This window comes from Loxodonta africana, chromosome 12, assembly GCF_030014295.1.
Source record: "Loxodonta africana isolate mLoxAfr1 chromosome 12, mLoxAfr1.hap2, whole genome shotgun sequence".
NCBI classification, from domain to species: Eukaryota; Metazoa; Chordata; class Mammalia; order Proboscidea; family Elephantidae; genus Loxodonta; species Loxodonta africana.
Genome location: NC_087353.1, coordinates 22,572,306 through 22,598,575, shown reverse-complemented (window position 1 = coordinate 22,598,575; position 26,270 = coordinate 22,572,306). Strand labels below are relative to the sequence as shown.

General features: G+C 44.3%; 1 protein-coding gene across 3 annotated transcripts in view; it reads right to left on the bottom strand.

The window, feature by feature from the left end:
* The window catches only part of LPIN1 (lipin 1), a 95,790-nt gene extending 71,158 nt beyond the window's left edge, over positions 1 to 24,632 (bottom strand). Inside the window, exon 1 of one of the 3 annotated variants that reach the window (XM_010591922.2) lies at positions 24,542 to 24,632. The gene's annotated coding sequence lies outside the window, so the exon portion shown is untranslated. Of the gene's footprint in view, positions 1 to 3,631; positions 6,702 to 12,494; positions 16,756 to 24,541 lie in introns of those variants that run through there. The other 2 variants (XM_010591921.3, XM_010591923.3) reach the window with 2 other exon arrangements.
* Between the last annotated feature and the right edge of the window lie 1,638 nt (positions 24,633 to 26,270).

Below are 26,270 nucleotides of genomic sequence, written 5' to 3'. Positions count from 1 at the left end.
GGCTCAAAGTACCAGGAGTGTGAGCTGCTACTAGACTCTGCACTTCTCTTCATAGTTTCTGGATTCCTGACTACTTACCTTGGTGCTGATCCACCCCTGGCCAACTGCCCACTTTAGCATAACCCTGGCTCTCCAAATTATCTCCTCTTGCCTGTCACTGTGCCCTGCTGTGCTGCGCTGTGCTGTAGCCTTGACACCTCAGACTGGCCCACACATTGATATCTCAGCCCTGGCCTGGCCATTCCTCCAGCCTCTCCCCTGTTCACATCTCACGGCTCTGCTTCATTGGGCTGGGCACTATCAGCCATCCTCTGGTCTCCCTTCAGGGATGTGGTACCTCAGTGGCCTTTCCGCTCTAAGGGGTCCTCTTCTTTACCGACCATAACTGCACTTATACTTCAGGGCTGAGTCCCAGACCCTCTCTTCTTCTTTTTACCGCTTAATGCCTTGGTGGGCTCATGAAGTCACATTGCTTCAAATACCATCTGAACATGAATGATTTACAAAATGTAATCTTCCAATCCCAAGACCTCCTTTCTGCCTGGCCCATGTTGTTCCGATTCTTCAAGGCAACTAAGCTGGTGTGTGTGACCACCATCACCTCTACCCACCCCAGGTGACTAACAATTATCCCAGGAACCACCACAGAGCAGGTACACACATGTCACTGAGTAACATTATATAGTTTGGTCCTATGCATTTTCTTGGCTCTGATGTGTCTCCATTCTGTCGTTGATGTTCCCATATGGTTTTCCTATCACTCAGTGAACCCATACTCTCCTTGAAGCCAAGCATTGATCCCTGTCCTTTTGGAGTTACAAAAACACGAAGTATCTTTTGTAAACCTTACCTCAACCCTGATGAAATACGCAGAAGTGATATAATATGCCCATTTTATAAATGTGGAAACTGGGCCTCAAAAGTGGTTGGGTCAAATGCTCTGCCTACAGTGGGCAAATAGGTGCTGTTGATTTAATTCTAATTTAGAATAGGCCAGAGACCTAAAAGTAATTAATGATACACACAAGACAAGAATATAAGAAAGCCCTGACTGGCTCCTCTCAAACTTTGAAATGAAGCTCTTTAGATTGATGCTACCCCTCCTCCTCAACTGAGGAAAAAAGCACATCCTTCGGAAAACACGTGCCGTGATGCACACAGGCCTACTTCCCTTTCAAATGGGGTAAACGCCAGAGCCGCCCAGTTTCCACCTGAAGCTGCCCTGCTAATATGAGTCAAATATCTATGTGACTATAAAAAGCATGCATTTCCTAAGTTTGCTTAAATGTTCAGGTTTAACTAACTTCATCCAAAAAAAGATGCAAAGATGTACAATATTTAAAAATGACCCTTTTTAACCCTGATACTTTTTACAGTAGATCATTTTATAAAACGAGCCAGCACCCTCAACGTTAAACCTAGATTTTAACATATTATGCTTACCTAGACAGGTAAATCTCTAACTCTACAGCTATTTGCAAGCAATACGAATAGCATTTTTATGCAATTACTTCTACATACATTGTCTAAGCTTCATGTGATTCTCACAGTAACCCTGTAAGTACATAGTCTTTCAGATGAGAAAGCTGAAGTTCACACAAAAGTGCAGTAAGGTCAATGCCCAAGACCATAGAGCTGAGGAGGTGTGTTACCAGGCCTAGGAAATGGGTCTTCTGCTTCTGTGACCACATCCACATCCATTCTGTCAAGCACCCTCTAGTGTCCCTCACTGATAACTTCAGCACCTTCTATGTGGTCTATGCCTACCACTAGCATGATACAACCACTCCACCACCAGTGAGGTCCTAAACCCAAACCAGTTCAGCTGAGAACTGCTGTTCGTAACACAACTCGCAAGGAGATCTAAGGACGTGGTGGGAAACATTTTTTTTATAGAGCAGGTTTAGGTTTACAGAAAAACTATGCAGAAATTACAGAGCTCCCATATACCTCTTCTCCCCTCTGCATAGCAAACATCCTATATTCATGTGGCACATTTGTTATAACTGATGAAGCAATACTGACACACGTACAGTCCGATGGGTTTTGACAAATACATCATGGTATGCGTCCACCATTACAGTATCGTATGGAATAGTTTCACTGCCCTAAAAATGCCCTGTGCTCCACTCTTCACCCCAACCCCGCCACCGCTACTCCCCCTGAACCTCTGGCAATCAATGATCTTTCTGCTGTCTCTACACTTTTGCCTTTTCCAGAATGTCGGATAGTTGGAATCACACAGTATGTAGCTGTTTCAGACTGGCTTCTTTCATTTAGCAATACGCACTTAGATTCCTCCATGTCTTTTCGTAGCTTGACATTTTTTATTCATAAGAGAAAGCTCACAGCAGGATGGTATCACATCTCTGCATCTCAGCTTCTCATCTGTAAAATGAGGATGTTGGCCTGGATGACCCCCAAGGTCCAATTCCAGCCCTAACTGACATAAAGACTGCTCTCTTTAACTCTTAGCAACTGACAAGCTATCTTTAATCATTTAAAACTAAATGTTGCTCTATTATCTTGTCCTCAAGAACAAAGCACATCTCCCCCTTTGCAGTGAGTGCATTCAAGGTTATCGCACACAATCCGAAAATATCAGAGCTCAAAGGATCCTTAGGGAGTTGTTTCAACGCCCTCATTCTAAAGAAACAAGCCCAGAAACAGGAAGTGGCTCACGCAAGCTATACCTCCCCCACCCCCATGGCAGAGATGGAGCCAGGACTCAGATTTCCAGCCCTGTGATCTTTCCGCTATATGCCACTGCCACGGTCCATTGCATTTTCCTACTACAAATAATCAGACACTGCTCTAGTATCTTTAGTTTTGTCTTTAGCTTAGATTCGTGGTGCTCTGGTATCTTTAGCTGTACTTTCTACTGAATAACTCATTTGCAAACCTGAAAATACCTATACTTGAAGACAAGAGATTGGCTCAATAATTCTTAATGCATGATAGGGTCATGGGCCCCACCTGGTAACCTACTCCTAGGAACTCTCCTCAACATCTATACCTGGGGCAGCCTTCTGAGCATCTCCTACGATAAGGCCTTCCATGTGGTTAAACCCCACCACACAGGCCCAGGGTAAATCCACCTTCACCTAAATCTTATTCTCTGAAGTCTTTTGGGGGAGTCCTCATGAATTTTTCCCCAGCTTCTGCATAAATGTCATCTTGAGCAATATCAAAGTCAGTCATTCATTCAACACGGGTTTTTCGAGCAGTTTCAGTTCTGAGAACAGAGTAGTAGTCAAGGCTGACAATGTAGGGGGCGCCTACAAGTAAATAAGATCTGTGCTAAGTGCCAGGAAGGCAATAAGTAGGAAATGAGACAAAGTGAGAACAAGAGCTACTATAAATGAGGATGCAATAAAGGCTTTTTCTGAGGTGTTAACTGAGCTGCAAGCTGCAGGAACTGATGAAGTTACCACAGAAAGAGCTGGGGGGAAGCCATCCTAGGCACAGGGTACGGCTAGTCCAAAGACATAGAAGGGTTTAAGCAACCAAAATCAGGCACATATGCCCTTAATTTTCAGAGAAGATGTATGAAATGAGGTTGGTAAAATCAAGAAGTACAAGATAACCAAGAGTCTTGAAGAACGTGATAAGAGACTTGGAGTTTACTCACCACATGGGAAGCCCCTGAAGGGTTCTAAGCATGGGCCTTAAGGAACATGATCCAATTTGATTCTTCACAAAAGCACTCCAGCTGTTGTATAGAAAGGGCCTGCAGGGAGGGAGGCAGGAGGAGAAGCTGTTGGCTACCACAGTCAAACTGCCAAGGGACAATGGTGGCTGAGATCAGGCCCATAACTGTGGCAACAGAGAGAAGTGGATGGATTCAGAATCCAGTTTAGACAGCACTGATGATGGATTGTAGATGAAGGGGCAAAGGAAATAGAGAAATGAAGGATAATTCCCAGGTTTGGGGGTGAACATTAGCACAAAAGATTAAATACAGCAAAGGGTCTCTTCTCCTATCTTCTGGTCACCACAAGTCAAAAGGCCTAGCTAGCACTCACACCAGAAGGAGTTTCTCATCTAGCCTAGGATTGGGCAAAAGAGGTCATGCCCCTACTTCTCACCCCAGAGAGAAATGGTACCATGGAATAAGCACACCCACAATGTGAGCATTCTCCCAGCTGAACTCCGAGGTGTATAAACCAAGCCAGTGTCACAACAATGCCTAGACAATAATCTTCTTGTTAGCTGCTATTGAGTCAGCCCCTGACTCATGGAGACTCCACGCACAACACTGCCCAGTCCTGTGCCATCCCCATGATCGACTGGGGATCAGGCTGCTGTGATACACAGTTTTCATTGGCTGATTTTTAGAAGTGGACCTCAGGCCTTTCTTCCTAGCCTATCTTAGTCTGAAAGCTTCACGGACACCTGTTCAGCATCATAGCAACACGAAAGCCTCCACTGCCAGGTGGTGGCTGCTCATGAGGTGCACTGGCTAGGAATCAAACCAGGGACTCCCATACAAAAGGTGAGAATTCTACCACTGAACTACCACTTCCCCTTGAAAATAATTTCACTCTCAACTAATTCTGAATGAAACCTGACTGGACCCCAAAACACTATTTGATTCTTTCATTCTCCAGTTTCAAAAATACTCCCTTTATGTAAATGACAAACATCCCAGCTCAGTAATCAAGGACTTCTCCCAAATGTGTTCCCCACACACATCCAACTTTATCTCCTCTGGTCCCCAACGTGATCTCTGTGAAAGGCCAGGAAGTCAGTCCTTGCCTTTCACAGTCCTGTCCAGGTGTGGCTTCGAAAACTCAGTAGTTTCCACGTACAGGATCAACTCTGCTAGGCATACTGGGTTTATTCCATTTTACAGAGACACGAACGACTTGCCCAAGTTCGTCTATCTAATAAGTAACAAAGTTGAGATTTAAACAATCAGGTGGGCCTGGGTCTTAAATCTATGATCAATCCTCAACTCCATTCTGCCTCTGACCTCCAGGTTGTAGATTCAACTTTGCCAATGAGGATCAAGGCTGACAGCTTATTAGGAGCCCCTTCCCCAATGGTAAACTGAGTCAGGAATTAGTTTGTCAGTGCTCCACCCCCCACACAGAGTGCCCTGGACAAGCCCTGAAGCGCCCACTGAGCTACAGCCTCTCCCTGCTAAGCGTCGCCAGCTGTGCCCAAAGCACATGGATGGGCGTTAGCACAGGTGTTGGTTTGCCTTCCAAAACCCACCACACCTTTGGGCAGAGCTCTGATTCCCTGCCTAGCTCCTTCCAGCCTCTGCCCTACCCTGGGAGGCAGCCAGTATTGGGAGCAGACCCATGCCACATCCTGGTGCTGAGCCCCAGTGCTGCCCAGATGTTTCTCTGCCACTGAGTTCCTTCCTTCCCTTGGGGTTCTCATATTACTACCCCTTGCACCCCACAGTGAGCTGTCCAAACCCCTATCTGAGAAGCAAGGCAACCACTGGTTCAGTTCTTCGGTCTCAAGCCTTGCTACTCCTGTTCCCTTACTTATAGGGTGCCTCTTGCTCCAGGCCAGACATCATTAGACTCTTCACTGGCCCCTAATCCTAACACATGTAGCAGGCCAAACACGGCAAATCTCAACAATCTCCTAAAGTGGTCTCAAGTATCACTCAGATTCAAAAGCATCACTGAAATGTTTTTTTTAAAAATGGAGAATACAATTAACCAGAAACTCCTTTCAAGGAGATGAATATTACTGATTAAAAAAAAAAAATTATTTGAGAGGGAAGGGAAGACACAATGCTTAGGGGACACTGAGCCTCTGTTAAGAGTGATGGAAAAAATTAAGAACGGTGATGACTGAACAACACGATAAACATATTTAATGTCGCTGAACTGTGTATGTAAAGACTGCTTAAATGGCAAGTGTTTTGTTATCTATATATTGACCACAATTGAATAAAAAACGTTTTAAACTTTTTTGAAAAATAGCTTGGGGTAGAGGAGGAAATGCCACTCCCAAGAGACATGCTACAGCGCCTTGCACACGGGAACAAGGGACTGTCACCAGCAGACACCTGTTTGGCTGAGTGGTGCAAGTAAGTTTGGGGCAACCAGGGCTCCTCTTCATCTGTTCTTCTGTCCTTACTGCAGGCTCCTTCTAAATAAATGCTTAGCAAATATTTAAAGAATATAAGACTAAACCACCTGGGTCTAATTTCCCAAGTTTCACTTCCTTCAGTTATATCTGAAGTAAAAGGCTCAAGGAAGAAGGTAACTTGATTTACCTGAACATAATAAGTTAGACAAGCCAGCTCAAGATGAGTTCACCTCCCTATGCAAGAACCATTAATCGTATTACCGACATGGTTTTCAGTTTCCTGGTGTTCACCGAGACACGGGACCAGGCAGTGAGGGAAACATTGGTTTTGAAGAAGAAAACATCTTAATTACCTCAAGAGTAACAAAAGAAAAGTAAATCTGTAAGGAATAAAACAAAATGCTTAAATGTTCAGTTGAACTGCTCTGAGACGCCTGCTATTCATTCGCCCCATACCAAATTACTTTTAAATCTACTGATTTTAATCTCAAAATTTGGCAGGCAACAGCTGCTTCACCTGCTCGGGTTTCATTTACCACTTGAAACAGGACTGCACAAGCCTTAGTTCAAAAGGTTTTGAAGGAGAGCAGGGCCAAACCTCTCACAAACCCGTTGGCAAAACTATAATTCTCTAAGTTGTGCTGTGGATTTTCAGAGCATATTTTACATGTATATGCTATTTTATGTATATATGTATTATATATTTTATTTATATATATATATATATATATATGCAGCCCTGGTGACATAATGGTTAAGAGCTCCTCTGCTAACCAAAAGGTCAGCAGTTCGAATCCACCAGCCGTTCCTTGGAAACCCTAGGGGGCAGTTCTACTCTGACCTATAGGGTCGCTATGAGCCAGAATCAACTCGATGGCAACAGGTTTTTTAGTGTGTATATATAAAAATTAAAAAAAAAAAATTTTTTTTTATATACACACACACACATATGGCACTTTCTAGCTTGACCTACTGCAATAATACAAAATTTTCTGAGGTTATTACATCCCATTGGAATGGGAATATCATCTTTCTAGATATTCTTATCTAGGTTAGCAACTACTACAGCACTTATATTAGACCCAAAGAGGTGATACGCCGAGGAACATAAAACTCCAAAAGTATATTTCCACTTGGGATTCTATTTACAACATTAGTAAGAGTATGTTCAATTTTAAGAGCATCAATTATTAAAACTAAATATGGGAATCCAAGCTATTTCAGGCCTAGGCCCTCCATCATCATCTCAGGAATCAGTTGTTCTGCTCATTTATGATGCAAGTGGATGAAAGTGATTTTAATTCCCTTTCTAGTTCTCTCAACTAGAACGTGATTTAAGCCACGTTAACTAGGAAATAATCGTTTCTTTATTTTAATATTGTGGGTTTACTCCTTGGAAATAACATGACAGCATAGCGGGCAACGTCTAAATGCATGCTGTTTCCCTCCTCTCCTCCTTGAAGACTGGAAGATCTGGATGCGAGGATGAACAAAACCTCACCATAACAAGTGCCAAAATTAAGACAAAACTATATCTCAACACAGGGATTACAACAGAGGGTCCCAGACAGAGCTGGAGAAAAATGCAGATCAAAATTCTAACTCACAAAAAAATTCCAGACTTACTGGCCTGACAGAGACTGGAGAAACCCCACTAGTACGGCCCCCAGATATCCTTTTAGCTCAGTAATGAAGTCACTCCTGAGGTTCACCATCCAAAGGTTAGACAGGCCCATAAAACAACACAAGACTAAAGGGGCACATCAGCCCAGGGTAAGGACTAGAAGGCAGGCGGGGACAGGAAAGCTGGTAATGGGGAACCCAAGGTCGAGAAGGGAGAGTTTTGACATGTCGTGGGGTTGTTAACCAATATCATAAAACAATATGTGTACTACCTGTTTAATGAGAAGCTAGTTTGTTCTGTAAACCTTCATGTAAGGCACAATTTAAAAAAAACTGTCTCAACAATAAACACAACTCTCATAATCATCTTTTCTGGTAGATCTTTTGATTTTTACTTTTCTTTCTTCCTGCTACCGCTTCTTCTCTTTAACAACTATGTGTCCCACAAGAATTCTACAATCACCCCTGACTCTATTTCCAATCTCCTCCTCAGTGTCTGAGCCTGGATGTCCATGATACACCTCCTTCATAAACATGCCCAAAACGACTCGGTATTTTGCAAACAACTTCCTCCTCAGTGCTCCAAGCTCAGTCAATGGCATTACTCCCCACCCAGGGTAGTTGCTTGATAAATATTAGCTATCAATCACCACGTGGCTGAGCAGACATATGTCCATCATGTTAACCTGCCGTCCTTAAGGTCAAGGATAAGAGTTTGCTCATGTCTGGGCGCCCAGCCCCTACATGGTACCTGGCACATCACAGGGACCCAGGAGATGTATGCAGTTATCCGTGGTCACGGTTTCTTTAACTACTTTCCACATTGTCTTTGACTACATTCTTCAACATTTGCCAAGAGTCTCATCTTATACATTTGTTTATTAAGCTAAGTACTTCTAGAATGGTTGAATTAAATTAAATCTGCATGGTGACAGTCTTCCAAAACTGAAAATGCTATATTGATTGAGAACGCTTTTCTATTGGTACAATGGAAGTAGCAGATGTACAATCAAAGCTGTGTTTGTCCTACTCTTAAAACATCATAAACAAATGTATGCCCTCGAGTGAAGGACTGTGGAACAAGTGTTTATTTACTACTGATGACTATTTGTGGAAAACCAAGGATAGAATGTACAATGGAAGGTTGTGGATTTGTGTGTGTGTGTGTTGGAGAGGAGGGGGCTGTTCCCATTTATTGGGGGCACAGCCTTAAGGGCTGGGTCCTAGAAACTCTGAGTCAGAGTGTCACAGGCCACAAGGACATGTGCAATCCTCTGGAGTTTTAATGAGGAATGAGTTGACAGGTCACCACAAAAAGAAAAATGAGTAAATGTGTTAGAAGCAAACGAGAAAGAATTTCAGAAAACAAATTATACAACTATCTCAAATTTCAGCAGAGGCTAATCTTGTATTCATCTTGGAAAGGATATCCAGGACGAAATAGAATTTCGGTCGCTCAGAGACCTGCTGCTTGTCTGATGTTAAATTTGTGTTTGTCATCATAACCCCTTGAGAATGATCCTTGTTTTTGTGAGGCTCTCGGGGGATTTGCAGATGTAGCCTAGTTGAGAATGTCTCCTACCTGATGGCAGAACAGAACACCTAAGAACTCCAGAGAGAATAGGTAAGGATAAAGTAATAGTTACATGAAAGACTTAGATGGGGTTGCAAAGCCAGGGTGGATATCAAAGCCTTCAGATCGTTCCCAGTGCCCATCATGTTTATATTCAAAATATTTAACATGTTGTTGTTGTTGTTAGCTACCATCGAGTTAGCCCCCAACTCATAGCAATTCTGTGCACAAGGGGATTGGACCACTGTGACCCAGAGGGTTTTCACTGGCTTATCTTTTGGAAGTAGATCACCAGGTCTTTCTTCCTAGTCTGTCTTAGTCTAGAAGCTGCACTGAAAACTGTTCAGCATCACATCAAACTTAACACGTTACCATTAATTAAATCCTAAGTAAAGGCCATGCAAGCCTCCATGTTACATTTGGATAGCATTCTACAAGGTACAAAGCTTTTTCACATATGTGATCTCCTCTGATACAAATTTAACTAATCCCGCAAAGTAATCAGGATTAGTGTTATTACCCCACTTCTGAGGAGGAGCCAGGAGCACCAAGGTTAGGTGGTGGTCAGTGTAGCATGACTAGCTGGTGGCAAGGTTAAGGCAGAAGCCCTGGTTAGAATCTGTTGTGGGCTGAATTGTGTCTCCCAAAAAAGATAAGTTGCAGTCCTAACCCCTGGTACCTACAAATGTGACCTTATTTAGAAACAGGGTCTTTGAAGATGTTATCAGTTAACGTGAGCTGACTACACCTATATGACTGCTGTCCTTATGAAAGAAGAGAAGGTACACAGAGACAGAGACAGACAGGAAAGACAGCCGGGTGAAGATTCATCTATAAGCCAAGGAACCCCAAGAAACTCGTGGGGCTACTAGAAGCTGGAAGAGACAAAGATCTCCCCTACAGGGTAGGCAGGGACAACATGGCCCTGCTGAGTCCCTTAATTCAGACTCATAGCCACTAGAACTGTGAGCCAATAAATTTGTTCTTATAAGCCACCCAGTTTGTGGTACTTTGTTATGGTTGCCCTAAGAAACAAAACAGACCCCAAGCCTCCCCTGTTTTCCTTTGCACAATGCTGCCTCCTCCATCTCGAGTGGATAAAGCTGGTAGAAATGGACAAGGCCCAGTTAAGAAACATCTTAGTATGATTTTAGCAAAACAAATCATAATCATATAGTTACAAGGTCACAAAACTTGGCACATGTTTACAGGATGTTCAGTGCTATAGAGATCATCATAAACTGTAATTAAAAGTTAAAAGTCACCCAAATAAAGGCAACCCTGATTACAGACTAGGGGAATGCCATTTGCACATCACTGGAGCTCATTTAATCCACCTTCCTTATTTTACAGCCCTGAGTGCTTCAGGAGTAGCTCAGGTCACAGGTGTCCCACCAGGTCCATTCCTTCTACCCCTCGGCACTAGAGCCCCAGGTAATAGAGTACAAGTCAGAAGCAGGCAAGAAACAACGGGTGTTCTGGCAGTGGACACCAGAAAATAAACAAGGATTCAGAGAGAAGTATCTGTCCTCATCTGAGTTTTGATGCGAAAGCCTTTAGTGATCTGCTGGGTGACTCTGAATGGCAGAATCAGAAACATAAAGCTCATAAATGTTGCAAACGAAATTCACTGCAAACACTTAAGAAATTTTTTGCCAACAAATAGGCCATGAAAGGCAAAGGGTAAAGAGTCTGAGAAATAGAAATTGCATAAAATTTGGGGTCAGAAGTTCTGGATTTGATTGTCTTTCTCAGCATTTATTAGCTACTTGCACATGAGCCCAGGCAGTCCCCTAACCAAGCCTAACCTGCTGACGGTGTGACTGTTAAGCGAGATGATGAATTTGAATGGGTATTTGCCTCTGGAAAGCATACTGTAAATTTTACTTATACTGTTAGTACCTTCGTTAGTAAGCGTCATGGATTGAACTGTGTCCCCCCAAAATATGTGTCAATTTGGCTAGGCCATAATTTCCAGTATCATGTGACTGTCCACCGTTTTGTCATCTAATGTGATTTTCCTATGTGTTGTAAATCCTATCTCTATGATATTAATGAGGTGGAATCAGTGGCAGTTATGTTGAGGCAGAACTCATCTACAAAATTAGCTCATCCCTTCTTAGATATAAAATAGAGAAGTGAACAGAGAGACATGGGGACCTCATACCATCAAGAAACAAGAGCCAGCAGTGCGCAGGCTTTGGACCCTGGGTCCCTGCACTGAGAAGCTCCTAGAGCAGGGGAATATTGATGACGGGGACCTTCCTCCAGAGCTGACAGAGTAAGAAAGCTTTCCCCTGGAGGTGTCACCCTGAATTCGGACTTCTAGCCTCCTAGACTGTGAGAGAATACATTTTTCTTTGCTAAAGCCATCCACTTGTGGTATTTCTGTTATGGCAGCACTAGATAACTAAGACGGTAATTGACTAGAGAAGTAAGATTCAGTGGCTGGCTCTGGATATGATGTTTTCAAAACTCTTCACACTCATCAGTTCTCCCTTCTCAAGGCCTCTTAGAAGGTATATTGAAATTCCATAATTCAAAAGCTTCCCTCTCAGAGAATGAAGAAAACCAAAGATACAAGGGAAAGATAAGTTCAAAGGACTAATGGACCACAACTACCATAGCCTCCACCAGACTACTAGCTGGTGCCTGGCTACCACCACTGACTGCTCTGACAGGGATCACATTAGAGGGTCCCAGACAGAGCTGGAGAAAATGCAGAACAAAACTCAAACTCAAAAAAAAAAAAGATCAGGCTTACTAGTCCGACAGGGACTAGAGAAACCCCAAGAGTATGGCCCCTGAACATTCTTTTAACTCAGTACTATAGTCACTCCTGAGGTTCACCTTCAGCCAAAGATTAGACAGGCCCATAAAACAGTACACGTGGCTCAACCATGTATACAAGATTAAACGGCACGCCAGCCCAGGGGCAGGGACAAGAAGGCAGGAGGGGACAGGAAAGTTGGACAAATGGAAGTTGGGGAACCTGAGATGGAGAAGGGGAGGGTGTTGACACGTTGCAGGGTTGGCAAACAATGTCACAAAATAATACGTGTATTAATAGTTTAATGAGAAACTAATTTGCTCTGTAAACCTTCATCTAAAGGACAATAAATAAAATTAAAAAAAAAGAAAATAGAGGTAGGAAAAAAAAACCCTCCCCTTTCACCCCTATAGGGCTAAAAAAGAGAAGGTCAAAACACCCCCTTTACTCAGTCTGCGATCTAAAGATTACCTCAGCACTTTCCGCTCCTCAGAATGATTCATCACTTCCTGGGCAGAGCCGCCACAAAGCCACTGCCCCTGCACGTACAGAGGAAGCTTGTCTTCTGCTGGTTCCATCAACACTCATGGCACACACTTAGGGGACGCCAGCAGAGTCTGGGTGCGAGGGACAGGAAGGAAGCTTATAGATTCAAAAACCAGCCCAACATCAGGCCAGGGTGGGGCTCACTCATTTGTGCTCCTGTTAACAGCAGAATTATTACAGCACCCAGATATGGAACCAGCTGATGGACTGCTGCTGTTCACATAGGGCTGATAAATTTGACTGTGGAGCCCCAACCTACCAAACAACTTTGTTTAAATCAGCACACTGGAGAGACGTCTAAATATCTCTTAAGTTTACTGGCAACACTAAAACCCGCTGCTGTCGAGTCGATTCCAACTCATAGCGACACTACAGGACAGAGAAGAACTGCCCCATAGAGTTTCCAAGGAGCACCTCATGGAGTTAAACTGCTGACCTTTTGGTTAGCAGCCGTAGCTCTTAACCACTATGCCACGAGGGTTTCCACTGGCAACACTAGGTAAAGATGATAATAACAGTGAACTAGTGTGATGCTTGCCTTTAATATCCTTTAAATCCACTGTCCATTTTTATAGATCATTAGTTTGGTAACACTGTTGAGATGATGATGGTAATAATAAGCTAATTTGTTTTTACTTGTTTATCATGATAATGCAAGGGATACAGCTTTCCTATTTTGCAGGGAAGGAAACTGAGAGGTAGAATTTAAATAACTTGCTGCAGGTCCCAATACAGGAAAGGGGCAGATGCAGGAATGACATCTAGGTAAGTCTACACTATAACCATCACCATGACAGTCCTCCAAAACCTTCTGCATGTCTAGACATTCTAATCCACATATGTAGGCAGCACACATATATATACCTTAAATTTTATACTTCAGAAGGTATAATGCTTAGTATATGAAAATACATTCAGTTCTCAAATGAATGGTGAGACAAATATTGTAGTACATTTTAGGAGTATTATGTCCTTTTCCTCAGCCAGCATTTGACCTCTTTGCTTCAGAGGTATGACTGTGCTTACTCAGGAGCAGCAGGTCAGCAACGCCAGTCTCCAGGTGGCACCGAGGGGGTAACAGATGGTGCTTGGGCCAGGGACATGGACCCAGGGCTGAGCCCTGCCACCAGCTCAGTCCTCTCCAGCTCTAAAAGTCAGAGAAAATTCCTAAGGGCCTTCCAACTCTGGTTATTTTTGAGATAATGAAGAAAAAGGGCAAAGTGATTTCACTTAAATGCTCAAGGACACAGTCTCTCCCTCTAGCTTTTTACCCCTATCTACCTTGAAAGTTCTAAAAGTTATCTCTGATGGCAGGGGAGCAACTAAGACATAACCCTTCCTATACTTCCATTCCTCCCTTTATGCGGTAGCGATTACATGAACACCAGCTCTGCTGGCTCTGGGTTAGGAACTCAGGTAAGATCAATAGCTGCCCTTGAGATGCTTCAAGCCTTATACCTTAACTGACCCAGTTATTGATATCCATTTATAATTTCTCACAAAAGTGAAGAATTCACCTTGGGAGAGTGAGAACCCATCCCTAGAAGTATTTAAGCCACTTGGCTTTTTTAGTAAGGACTGTTCCTCCTCAAGTGTATTTAAAATCAGCCTCTCTGAGGCTTCACCCCACACCTCCCCACAGGTCCGCTGAAGCCCAGGGAGCGAATCTCATGTGCCATTCTCCTAGTGGCCCCCTTCAGCCATCTCAAGACAGCTCTGCAACTGCCCCTTGCACCTTCCTCCCTAGGGTAGGCCCTGTTGGCTCTGCAGCCATGCTTTACAGGGCTGATTCGGGTCCTCTCACTCACCACCCTTGGCTGCTCTCCTTTGAACACATTCCAGACTGTGTCTCAATCTGTGTCCAAATCTGAGGTCTGACCAGCACTGAGTCAAGAAGTAAACATCAGGCTGCTACCGGCATTAACCAAGATCACATTTGCTGTGGAGGCTTATGAGATAAGGTTTGGTTTTCATCCAAAGCATTAAAAAAGAGAGAGAGAGAAGATTTCTAAGAAATTCCAAAAATGGGATCATGATTATACTCGTTTCCTAGGGCTGTGTAACAAAGTGCCACAAAGCAGGTGGCTTTAAACAACAGAGATGTATTCTCTCACAGTTCTGGATGCTAGAAGCCTGAATTCAGGGTTTCAGCAGGGCTATCTTCTCTCTGAAGTCTCCAGGAGGAAGATCCTTTCTTGCCTCTTTCAGCTTCTGGTAGCCCGAGGCATTCCTTGGAGTGTAGATATGTCTTCACTTCTTCCTCTGTCTCTTGGTGTCCCTCTTCTTGTTTCATAAGGACACCACTCAGATGGGACTAAGACCCACCCTACTCCAGTATGACCTCATGTTAACTGACACCATCTTCAAAGACCCTATTTCCAAACAGGGTCACATTCACAGTCCAGGGGTTTAGACATGCTGCATATCTTTTTGGGGAACACAATTCAATCCACAATAATGACTAATAAGACTTGCATGGAAATGAAATTGGTTTATAAGTAACACTCTTTTCCTATTGTGATTTATATTAAAGCCAAAGATGAGGACTTTTTTCAGTGCACTGTGGAATGATATTTATCACAGCTGTTAAAGACGGTAAGTTACACACAAATGACAAAAAAGGAAAGATGAGTTAGAAGCAGCGTGATGCAGGAAATGGAATGCCAGATCAAAGTCAAGATACCTGGGTTCAATCCTTCACCCTGCTACTGACTAGAAGGCATACTTTTAGGCAAGTCAGTGCCCCGTCTGCCAATTCTAGGCTCAGTGAGTCCACCAGATACTTCATCCAGTGAGTTAATCTGTCCTGAAGAGAGAGCTTCGAGAAGCTTCTTATACAAAAGTCCATCAACACCCCCGGGGGAACTGGTGAACTTTCTTAGCACTCAGAAACACTCTTGACCAAAATAAAATTCACTAGAAAAGCTTGGGATGCTTTAATAAAGTCTGCAAGCCAGATCAATACTTCCTGACAACAGTGACAAGGCAGCCAAAACAGCTGGCACTGGGGGCCTCCCATCAAAGCCCTTGCTGAATTAAACAGGTCAGATAAATACACAGCTCCTGGAATTTCAGCTTCAGAGCCAGAGGAAGGAGAGTGTCAGCTCCAGGAATGAGGGTGTAGAGAGTGTGTCCAGGAAGCAACGGCACTGTTATTACCCTGCAGGAACAAGTTAGGAAAGCGGGAGCCCAGGAAACCTCCACACAATGAGGAAGCAGAGAATGGGCACAGAAGAGCCCTTTAAGTTCCTTCAGCACAGGAGGGAGCTCACATAGTTAAACTAATCTGTACAACACCTGCCACACAGTAGATGCTCAAAAGCATTAGTTAACCCAATCTTGCATGCTCCCAGAACAAATACAAAAAGATCTGTGTGCAAAAACACTAATTGTAGCTTTGACTGTAAATGGGAAAATTAGAAAAAACTATCAATAGGATTCTGGTTAGACAAATTATAGACCACATAGTGGAATATATGATAGAATATACCATTTTAATAGAATATTATGACACTCCAAAGAAAATGAGAGTGAAAGGTAGTTCCATGAATATTAATATGAAAAGACACACACTGAGTGAAAAAAGATACAAAATATGTATAATCTGATCCCATTTTTTTAAGAATTCTATTTACATACACGCTGATACGTATCAAAAAAAAAAGCAGGCAACACTTTGTCAAGATGAAGCAATGGCGGTCTCATGACTTCTGGCCTAGTTGTTACGTTAGAAAAATCAGCAGTTGGTCTAAAATTGACAGACTTCTCCAGACTTCACAGATTGCCAAGAAATTCTGCTTTCTTGGAACTACTGCCAAAATTCAAAATCCCTGCAACAGCTTTCAATAATTTCACAATTTTTACTAACACCAGCCACTTTTAGAATATTATTAAGGTCTATTCAAGATGGTCTCGGAACAATTCAGTAGTAAAACATGCAGAGTTCACAGAAAAAGAAATACATCTGGTCAATGACATACAAGAAGATATTCAACCCCATTCATAATTTCTTGTTGTCATTAGTTGCCATAAAGTCAACCCCAATTCATGGCGACCCCATATGTGCAAAATAAAACTGCTCCATAGGGTTTTTTTGGCTGCGACCTTTTGGAAGCAGACTGCCAGGCCTGTCTTCCAAGGTGCCTCTGCAAATCAAAAGTGACCTTTCAGATGGTCAAAAATCAGAGCATTTCAAAAAAAAAAAAAAACCAGGATTGGTGACAGTAGGAGAAACACTCTCACTACTGGTGGGGCAATAAATTGGTATAAGCATTCTAGCAGTATCTATGGCTTTTTACACATACTAGTAAACCCCAGCAATTCTACTGCTAAGAATTTACCCTACAAATACAAAAGATCTATGTGCAAAGATGTTAACCGAAGCTTGGCTTGTAATAGGGAAAATTAGAAATGAGTAACTATCAATCGGATCTGGTTAGATAAATCATGGACCATACAATGGAACATATAACGGACTCTACCCTATAACAGAATATTATAAGACTGTTAAGAAAATGAGAAGAGAAGCTCCATGAACACTAACAGGAAAAGATATATATATTGAGTGAGAAAGGTATAAAATGTTTATAATATGAATCCACTTTTAAGTTCATTTACATACATTCTGATAAGCACACACACCCAAAAAAGAGAGTCTGGGAGGATTTACATACCAAAAAAAGTTCACAGTGATCACCCCTGGGGATCAGGCCTAGAGAAGGGGAGGAGACTTTTATTCTTTATCATAAATACATCCGTGGTATCATTTTGTTTGTGTCTTTGTTTTTTACATGTGCATATATTACTTTAGTATCAATTTTTAATGACTTAGAGAACTAGATGAGGGACAGAAAACTTTGGTCCCCTTAATCTCAGGGGCACCCCATCATTGAAACTGCTGTACTCCAAGGGGGATGTTGGGGAGGAGTCCTGCTTTGGTAGGAAGGTCAGATGGGTGAGTTCTCAGTTCCTCCAGCTTTGAGATTTTGCAACTCCCGGACATCATAATCCCATGTGATCAGTGTTCCCAGGTCCGTGCCAATGCGCACAAAAGGTCTGAACAGTAGAGGGATGGAGACATCTAAAACACAGTCAACTGTGCTTGTAAAAACAGCCCAAGGTATAGCCTCGGGTTCCTTGGCTCTTAATTATTTAACTTACTGAGGACAGGACATTTTGTTTCCTTAGAAAACCCACTGACACACTCATCTAGCATCCTTTCGTTACACACCTGTAAGAGCCATCTGCCAAATCTGTGTCTTAGTCAAAAAAAAAGTATGCCCTGCTTTTGCCACTTCTACTTCTGTAAGATCCATTTCTACTTCTACATGATCCTTTTTTTTTTTTTTTATGATCCTTTTATCCTCCCCAGCAATGAGGAGAAGGCTAAATACCTCCTGGATGCTCAAGAGTTCTGCCTAGCAGGAGATAATATAACTTAGTGGGCTGTGGTCTACCATCATCCTATGACCCTAGTGGCTTGCCCCTGGTCTTTGTAAATCAAAGATGTATTGCCTGGTGTGAGATCCATGAATGCAGAGGAAGACTTCACCAAGAAGAGAGAGGGTACATGCGAATAAGGAGATAGAGGGAAAGAGACAAGCAGGACCTTCTGGGTAACAAAGGCCCACAGGTATAAGAGTGCTTGTTGTGTCCCAGAGCAGTCAGCAAACTGGTGCATCTCAACTGCAGGGTCTGTGGTCAACTTTGTGAACCAACTCAAAGTACATGCCACTCAGGAGCAAACGGAGCCCTGGTGGCACAGTGGTTAAGATCTTGGCTGTTAATCAAAAGGTCAGCAGGTCAAATCCACCAGCCACTCCTTGGAAACCCTATGAGGCAGTTCTACTCTGTCCTACATGGTGGCTATAAGTTAGAATCAACTCGATGGCCAACGGGCAGGCTGGTTGGTTATATCCATTGCTAATGAAAAACCAGAGGAGTGAAACCCAGTCCTGTCCATTGGAACTAGGATGAAAGGAATCAAGGAAAAAAAAAATCTATGTGTGTCAACAGCCAGCTCCAGCCACCTGCTTACTACTATGGCTGCTTTTGGATACACTTAAAGATTCTAAGTCATTATGATGCTAAGTCACATCATTATCTAATATACCAAGAAAGAAAAAAATACACAGCCTATAAAACATGCCTACACGTGTAAGAGACACTGATTTCAGATACATTAAAATGTGACAATCAATGAAATACTCTCAAAGAGTGATCTTAGTATTCTACAAGGACAAATTCAATTTTTTTTTTTTTTTTAATTTTTGACCAGGACCCACAACAAGAAAAATATTTCATGTTGCAGCCCAGTTAACCCCATTACCATTAAGTCAATTCTGACTCACAGCGACCCTACAGGGCAGGGTAGAACTGCCCCATAAGGTTTCCAAGACTGCAATCTTTATAGGAGCAGATTGTCATGTCTTTATTGAGTGGAGCAGCTGGTGGGTTTGAAACGCCGACCTTTCACTTAGCGGTTGGGCACTTTAGCGACCGCGGCACCAGGTCTCCTTTGCAATCCAGTAACTAAAAATAAACCAAACCCTTTGCCATTGAGTTGATTCCAACTCATAATGACCCTATAGAACAGAGCAGAACTGCCCCACTGGGTTTCTAAGGAGCGGCTGGTGAACTCGAACTGCAGACCCTTTGGTTAGCAGCCGAGCTCTTAACCACTGCACCACTAGGGCTCCGGTAAACCAGTACCCACATGTAAATCCCGCTATTCTGCTGAGGGCAGAAAGACCTTTCACAAGAGACCTTCAGGAAGGTGGCAATGTCTAAGTGCCAGCCAGGCTCCCTGACTCCTTGCAGCCAGCACTCAAGACGCTCAACCTGGTCAGACTCAGGCTCTGGGCCCACTCCCCATGTGAACGCATGTGTGCGGGCACAGGGACACGCAGGCTAAAATAAGTTTTACAAAACAATACGTAACTAAAGATTGGTTTAATATACTGTTGTTTTCTTTTCTATTCTATTTCATTGAAAATCTTTGTCCAAAAAAAAAAAAGACATGTTTGTCAACCTACTGATGTTAAGACCAGTGGGCCACAGCCTTCATTCTGCAATATATTGGCCTCTACCTAAACCCAGAGCTCTCAACAAAGAGAAAACCAAAATAATTCCTCAAAATAATCCACCATGCCAGAGCCCGCCCCCACTCCCAGCACCCAGCTGCTGTAGAACTCTTGTTTGTTGACCACAAGAAGAGGAAGAAGTAGAAAGAGGAAGGTGTGCACAGGAAAGGAGGGAGGGCAGGGCATATTCCCAACCCCTTTTTCTCTTACCAGACCCAGAGTCAAATGCGGTCTTCTGTGCACCTCCCAAGTTGACAGATTCATCGTTCCCATCAAAGGCAGAGACTCACTAATCAAGGCACCCAGGCCAATGTGTGTCCCCTTGAACTGGATCTGCTGCCAGGCACAAAAGCAGGGGCTCAGCCCCTCACCCTCTAGGTTCTCCTCTCACAGTTTAGAAAGCAAACATTTCAGAAATTGCTAACACAAAAACTCCTGGAGCCTTTTATAAATTAAGAATTTGTAAAATCATTGAAGAGTCCTTGGGTGGCACAAGAGGTTAAGTGCTTGATGACTAGCCAAAAGGTTGGTGGTTCAAACCCACCCAGAGGCACCACGGAAGACAGGCTTGACAATCTGCTTCCAAAAGTTCCCAGGCTTGAAAACCATATGGAACAGTTCTACTCTGCACACACGGGGTCGCCATGGGTCAGAATCAACTTGACAGTAACTAACAAAATCATTGAAGGACTTGCTTAGGGCTTTGCTCTACTCCCCCCACCCCACCCCCAGCCTGATTTTAAGTGAATGGGCTTATTACATAATAAATTGGACCAGGGTTCAAAAAAGGGTAAAAATATGACTTCACACTTCACAGGGAACTTGGTGAGGAAACGTGCCCCAAAACTGACAGTGTGCGATAACTCATCATGGCCTCACATTCTACTGCAGAGGATGTCCTCGTAAGTACCTCTGAGTAGTTCCATAATCCCACGCTCCAGTTATGACTGAGAAAGCTCAAGTGCAAACAGCAGGTCAAACTACCAGCCTCAGCGTTGTGACCGGATCACTACTCCTAGGTGTCTCTCAAAATGCTCCAAAAGCCCCCTTGACAACCCACTCCATTCCCCTGCCCCTGACTGCTCTTTCCTGGAACAAGTTACCAGTACCCTCACCCAGAAGCACACTTGCCCAGATCAACTTATCTCATTCGGTACCTTTTAGACCTTGAACCCAGAAAGGATAAGATCCAGCAAAGGCTAACTCACAGTCAAAAAGCAGTAACGGGTAGGGCCAGCATTAGACAGGGCTGTCCAACCCTACAAATAGCCCCTCCCCCACTGGCACACTGTGTTTCTCAATTAAAATAATAACAATTACCACGGAGCCCACGTTATGCCTGGGGTGCTCCACATAACTTATTTACTTTTTACATTAGTCTTGTGAATGGGCATAATTATCTCATTTCACATATGAAGAAACAAAGGCTCAGAGAATTTGTCTTTTGCCCCAAGTTAACAGATAAGCAATTGGCTGCTAGCCAAAAGGTTGGCAGTTCAAATCCACCCAAAGGTGCCAGGCCTGGCTGTTTCCAAAAGGTCACAGCCTTGAAAACCCTACGGCGCACGGTTCTACTCTGCACACGTGGGGTCTCCGTGATTGGAGTTGGAATGGACTGGATGATAACAACATACAGTTCCCCCCCTCCTTTTTTAATTGTGCTTTAGGTGAAAGTTTACAGCTCAAGTTAACTTCTCATTCAAAAATTTATACAACATTGTTTTACGACATTGGTTGCAATCCCCACAATGTGACAGCACGCTCCCCCTTTCCACTCCATGTTCCCTGTGTCCATTCATCCAGCTCCTGCCCCTTCCTGCCTGCTCCTCCTGTTTTGGACAGGAGCCGCCCATTTGGTCTCATACATTTGATTGAACTAAGAAGAATACTCCTCACGTGTATTTTTTGTTTTATAGGCCTGTCTAACGTTTGTCTGAAAAGTGGGCTCCGGGAATGGTTTGAATTCGGAGTTAACAGAGGGTCCAGGGGCCACAGTGTCCAGATTCTCCAGTATCTGTCAGGCCATTAAGTCTGGTCTTTTTATCTGAATTTAATTCTCTTCTACATTTTTCTCCTGCTCTGTCCGGGACTCTCTGTTGTATTCCCTGTCAGATCACTGGTGGTAGCTGGGCACTATCTAGTTCTTCTGGTCTCAGGCTGGTGGAGTATCTGGTTCATTTGGTCCTTTAGTCCTTTGGGCTAGTATTTTCCTTGTGTCTTTGGTTTTCTTCATTCCCCTTTGCTCCGGGTGGGATGGGACCAATTGATGTAACTTAGATGGCTGCCTGCAAGCTTTTAAGACCACAGACTCTTACTCACCAAAGTGGAATGTAGAACATTTTCTTTATAAACTTTGTTATGCCAATTGACCTAGACGTCCCCCGAAACCATGGTCCCCAGGCCCCAGCCCCAGCTATTCTGTCCCTCAAAGTGTTTGGACGTGTCTAGGAAACTTCTTTGCTTTCGCTCTGGTCCAGTTGTGCTGACTTCCCCTGTAGTGTGTGTTGTCCTTCCCTTCACTGAAGTTGATACTTGTCTACTCTCTAGTTAGTGATTTCCCCTCCTCCTCCCTCCCTACTCTCGTAACCATCAAAGACTGCTTTTTTCTGTGTGTAAACCTTTCCTTGAGTTCTTATAATAGTGGTCTCATACAATATGTCCTTTCGTGACTGACTTCACTTAGCATAATGCTCTCCAGATTTGCCCATGTTGTGAGATATTTCAGGTATTCATCATTGTTCAACATACAGTTTTAAGTGACAAAACTAAGATTTTAATCAAGGTCAGTATAACTACAAAACTCAAGTTCTTTGCACTAAGCCTCAGGGCCTCTCAGGCCATTGTGGCCTCAAGTCCTTCTTCTGAAATATCTTTCCATCTCTTGCCCCTCCTTTGGTCTTCTGTTTGGTCCAGGGCCTGAGTACAGCTAACTGGGCTAAGAGCAGAGACTACAGACTTCCTTCCAGCCAGACCGGGAAGGCCATCCAGGACCCACCCTCCCAGTGCCAGATCCTTCAGTCCCTAACCTGAGCCCTTAAGTTTTCTCCCATAAGACAAGACTCAGCAGGTTTGTCCCATGCAGCCCATTCTTTTCTAAAGTGAGAGATTTCTGATAACTGACACCTAGGATGATGAAGGAAACCCTGGTTGTGTAGTGGTTAAGAGTTCGACTGCTAACTGAAAGATCAGCAATTCGAATCCACCCGGCACTCCCTGGAAACCCTATGGGGGCAGTTCTACCCTGTCCTATAGGGTTGCTATGAGTCAGAATCAACTCGACAGCAATGGCTTTGGTTTGAGGCTGGTGAAAGAACCTGCTCAGGGTCCAGCAGCAGGTTAACACACACACCACACATGAGTTGTCCTCAAGTCGACCCCAAGACATGGGAACCCCATATGTATCACAGAACTGAGCAGCACAGGGTTTTCAATGGCTGATTTTTCAGAACTATATCACCAGGCCTTTCTGCTGAGGCGGTGAAGTGTCTCTGGGTGAACTCGAACCTCCAACATTTTGGTTAGGAGCTCAGCACATTAACAGTTTGAGGCACCCAGGGACTCCCCCAGCAAGTTAAGGCAGAAGGAAGACTAGTACCCACCCAAGCCTCCTGTCCAGAGCTGGCTCGACAACTCCCAATGGTCTTACATGTGAGCAAGGATAAAAGCTCCAACACACACCCAAACACAAAAATGCTTGATAATAAAATAAACGTTGTCAAATACAAAGCATTATCAAAATACAAAACCATAAATCAAATCCTTAGATCTTTCAAAATTTCTGGAAAAAAAAAAAATGTGTGTTTCTTAATTACTCTATACATTCTTCAGTTGCTTACTTTGATTCATAAGACCTCAAATTATGGAACAAAAGATAAACAATACATTTCACCACCATACCCCCCTCCCCCCAAAAAATTGTTACAAGGTCAACTTTTCCAAAACATTCCTGCTGTACTGTGGGGAACTGCTGGATTCTAAAAACACTCTGAATTAACACTGCCAGTTGTTTTTGTTCAAGTTTCCTGTTTGGTCGTCAAAAAATACAGTTGACTGCTGCTTTCTCCAGCAACTTCTGCCCTCACAAATTGACCAGCCAGTTACCCAGGCTCTAGCTATGCGGCACTTGAAGTTATTTCCAAACCATTATTTCTCCTGTTCTATTTTCCTCGCCTTCCCAAAAGTGAAATTACTTGTCAGGAGCAGCTAAAGAAACTAACCAGGTCTAACATCCACTCCCAGTACCCAGATCACTAGACGACAAGAAAAGTAAACGGAGGCCTGGCAGAACCGGGACTCCAATCTGGGCTCAGCCAGCCTCCCAAGAAGCTGTGTGTCCTTGGGCCTATAGGTCAACCTCCCTGAGCCTCAGTTTTCTCATCTGCAAGGCAAGAATCCTAAGTCCCCTGGGGAGACGGTCATGAAACAACCCTCCCCCCTCCGCCCTGTGCACAGTAGGAAAAAAATTCTGGTCGCTGCAGGGTGCTGGTCCTCTGTGGGTGGAGCACGCCCCGCTGTCCTCGGGGTTTCGCGACAAAGCCCCCAAGTCGGCCCCGCCGCTCAAGGTCAGCGGGGCCGGCCTCGCGGTGGGCTCCGGGCGCACTCCCAAGCGGAAGGCCTCAGGGATACCCGCGGAGCCAGCCAGGAGGCCCGGCCAGTTTCTCCACCTCCTTCCCCCATCACTTCTCCTCAAAGGGCCTCCGGGGCAGAAGTCGGCTCCAGGGTCACAGCGGGTCAGGCCCGGGGGCCTCCGCCTCGGAACGGCCTCGCGGCGCGCCTTCCTCGCCGCGGACTGACGGGCTGCCCCCCGCCCTCCCCGGGCGCCCCCCCCCCCCACCGCGGCCGGCGCCGGCGCCAGCGGCTCCGGGGCGGCGGGAAAAAGCATCTACTCACCTTCCGGCGTCAGGGCGAGCGCGCGTGGCCGCCTTTGTATGCAAACACCAAGCCGGCCGCGCGACTGTCAGCCGGCTCAGCCCACCCCGGGGGCGGGGCCAGAGGGGCCGCGCCAGGGGGCTGCGGCGGCGCGGAGCACAGGGCCGCTTTCAGGTCCCGTGGCGCCCGCTGCTGTGGGGCCTCTCTTGCTGGAAGGCTTGGGTCCACCAGCCAGCCCATCCTTAAACCCTTCGTGGGCGATTTTTTTTTTTTTTTTTTGGTGATGACATGTTTTTTCAATAATGGAATGGATGCCGAATCATTGTTGGTAGTTTTTTTATTGTTTGGAAAAATGGGGTGCCAATCGCAGGCAGGCCACATTGATACCATGTTCCATGAAGTATTTGGCAAACGTGGTACATCACAGTACCATGTCCCAGGAAGTCACACTTCCTGGTAATACTTGAGCCAGAAACTACCTTACGAAAAATAACACAAAAAATACTAAATAAACATTGCACTTGCTGCACATGAAATTGTTTTCAGTTTTATTTAGAGTGGGCCATATGGGTACCATGTTCCCTGAAGCACATCACACATGCGGGATATTGGTACCATGGCCCAGGGAGTCTACCCCATAGAGCTTCCAAGGAGCGGCTGGTGGATTCCAACTGGGGACCCTTTGGTTAGCAGCCGAGCTCTTAATCATCTACTAAATAATAATAAAAAAATATTATTATCTAGTAACCATTAAAGGGCTACCTTAGCTTTCCTGTGGGTGTGGGCCTTTAGGCCGTATTTTTTATTTTCTTTCTTTCCCAGGGCCAAAGTCACGTCTTTTCTTGAACAGTTTGGGTCGACATATATCACTGCCTCGGGTGGAGTGGAGGGAAACCCTGGTGGCATAGTGGTTAAGAGTTTGGCTGCTAAACAAAAGGTCGGCACTCCTTGGAAACTCTATGGAGGTTCTACTCAGTTCTGTAGGGTCACTATCAGTCAGAATGTACTCAACCGCAATGGGTTTGGTTTTTTTTTTTTTGGTTTACGGATGTTGGGTTTTCAATGGTGGTGCAGTGGTTAAAAGCTACAGCTGCTAACCAAAAGGTGGGCAGTTCGAATCCACCAGGCGCTCCTTTGAAATTCTATGGGGCAGTTCTACTCTGTCCTATAGGGTCGCTATGAGTCGGAATAGCCTGGACAGCAACGGGTTTGGTTTTTTGTTTTTTTTTAGTTTGGTGATTTGAAGGAAGTAGTAGATCACCAAACCTTTCTTCTGCAGATGCCGCTGAGAGGATTCCAACCGCCAGCCTTACAGTTAGCAGCCAAGTGCAAACCAGAGTGTAGAGTCAGAATGGACTCCATGACAATTTTTTTTTAAAGGAGTGGAGGGTGTTTGCAAAATCAGTGGTAAGGAGCAGGCTAGTAAACCCGCCCAGGAAACCTTCTAGAGCTGTAACCCACTGTCATCTCAGCCCTATTCTTCAGGAGCAGTGGGACCTGGACACATCCCTTAGCGCCCTCCTGACCCTCTGCCTTTATTTCTTCAGTCATAAAGTGGCAGCCTTGTTGGCCATAATTGTGATTTCCCCTTAGTCTCTCAACTTCCTGGTTGTTGGCTGCCATCAAGTCAATTCCCATTCATAGCGACCCCATGTGAAAGAGCAGAACTGCCTCGTAAGATTTTCTGGGCTGTAATCTTTATGAGAAGCAGATTGCTGAGCCTTTCTCCCACAAAGCTGCTGGGTGGGTT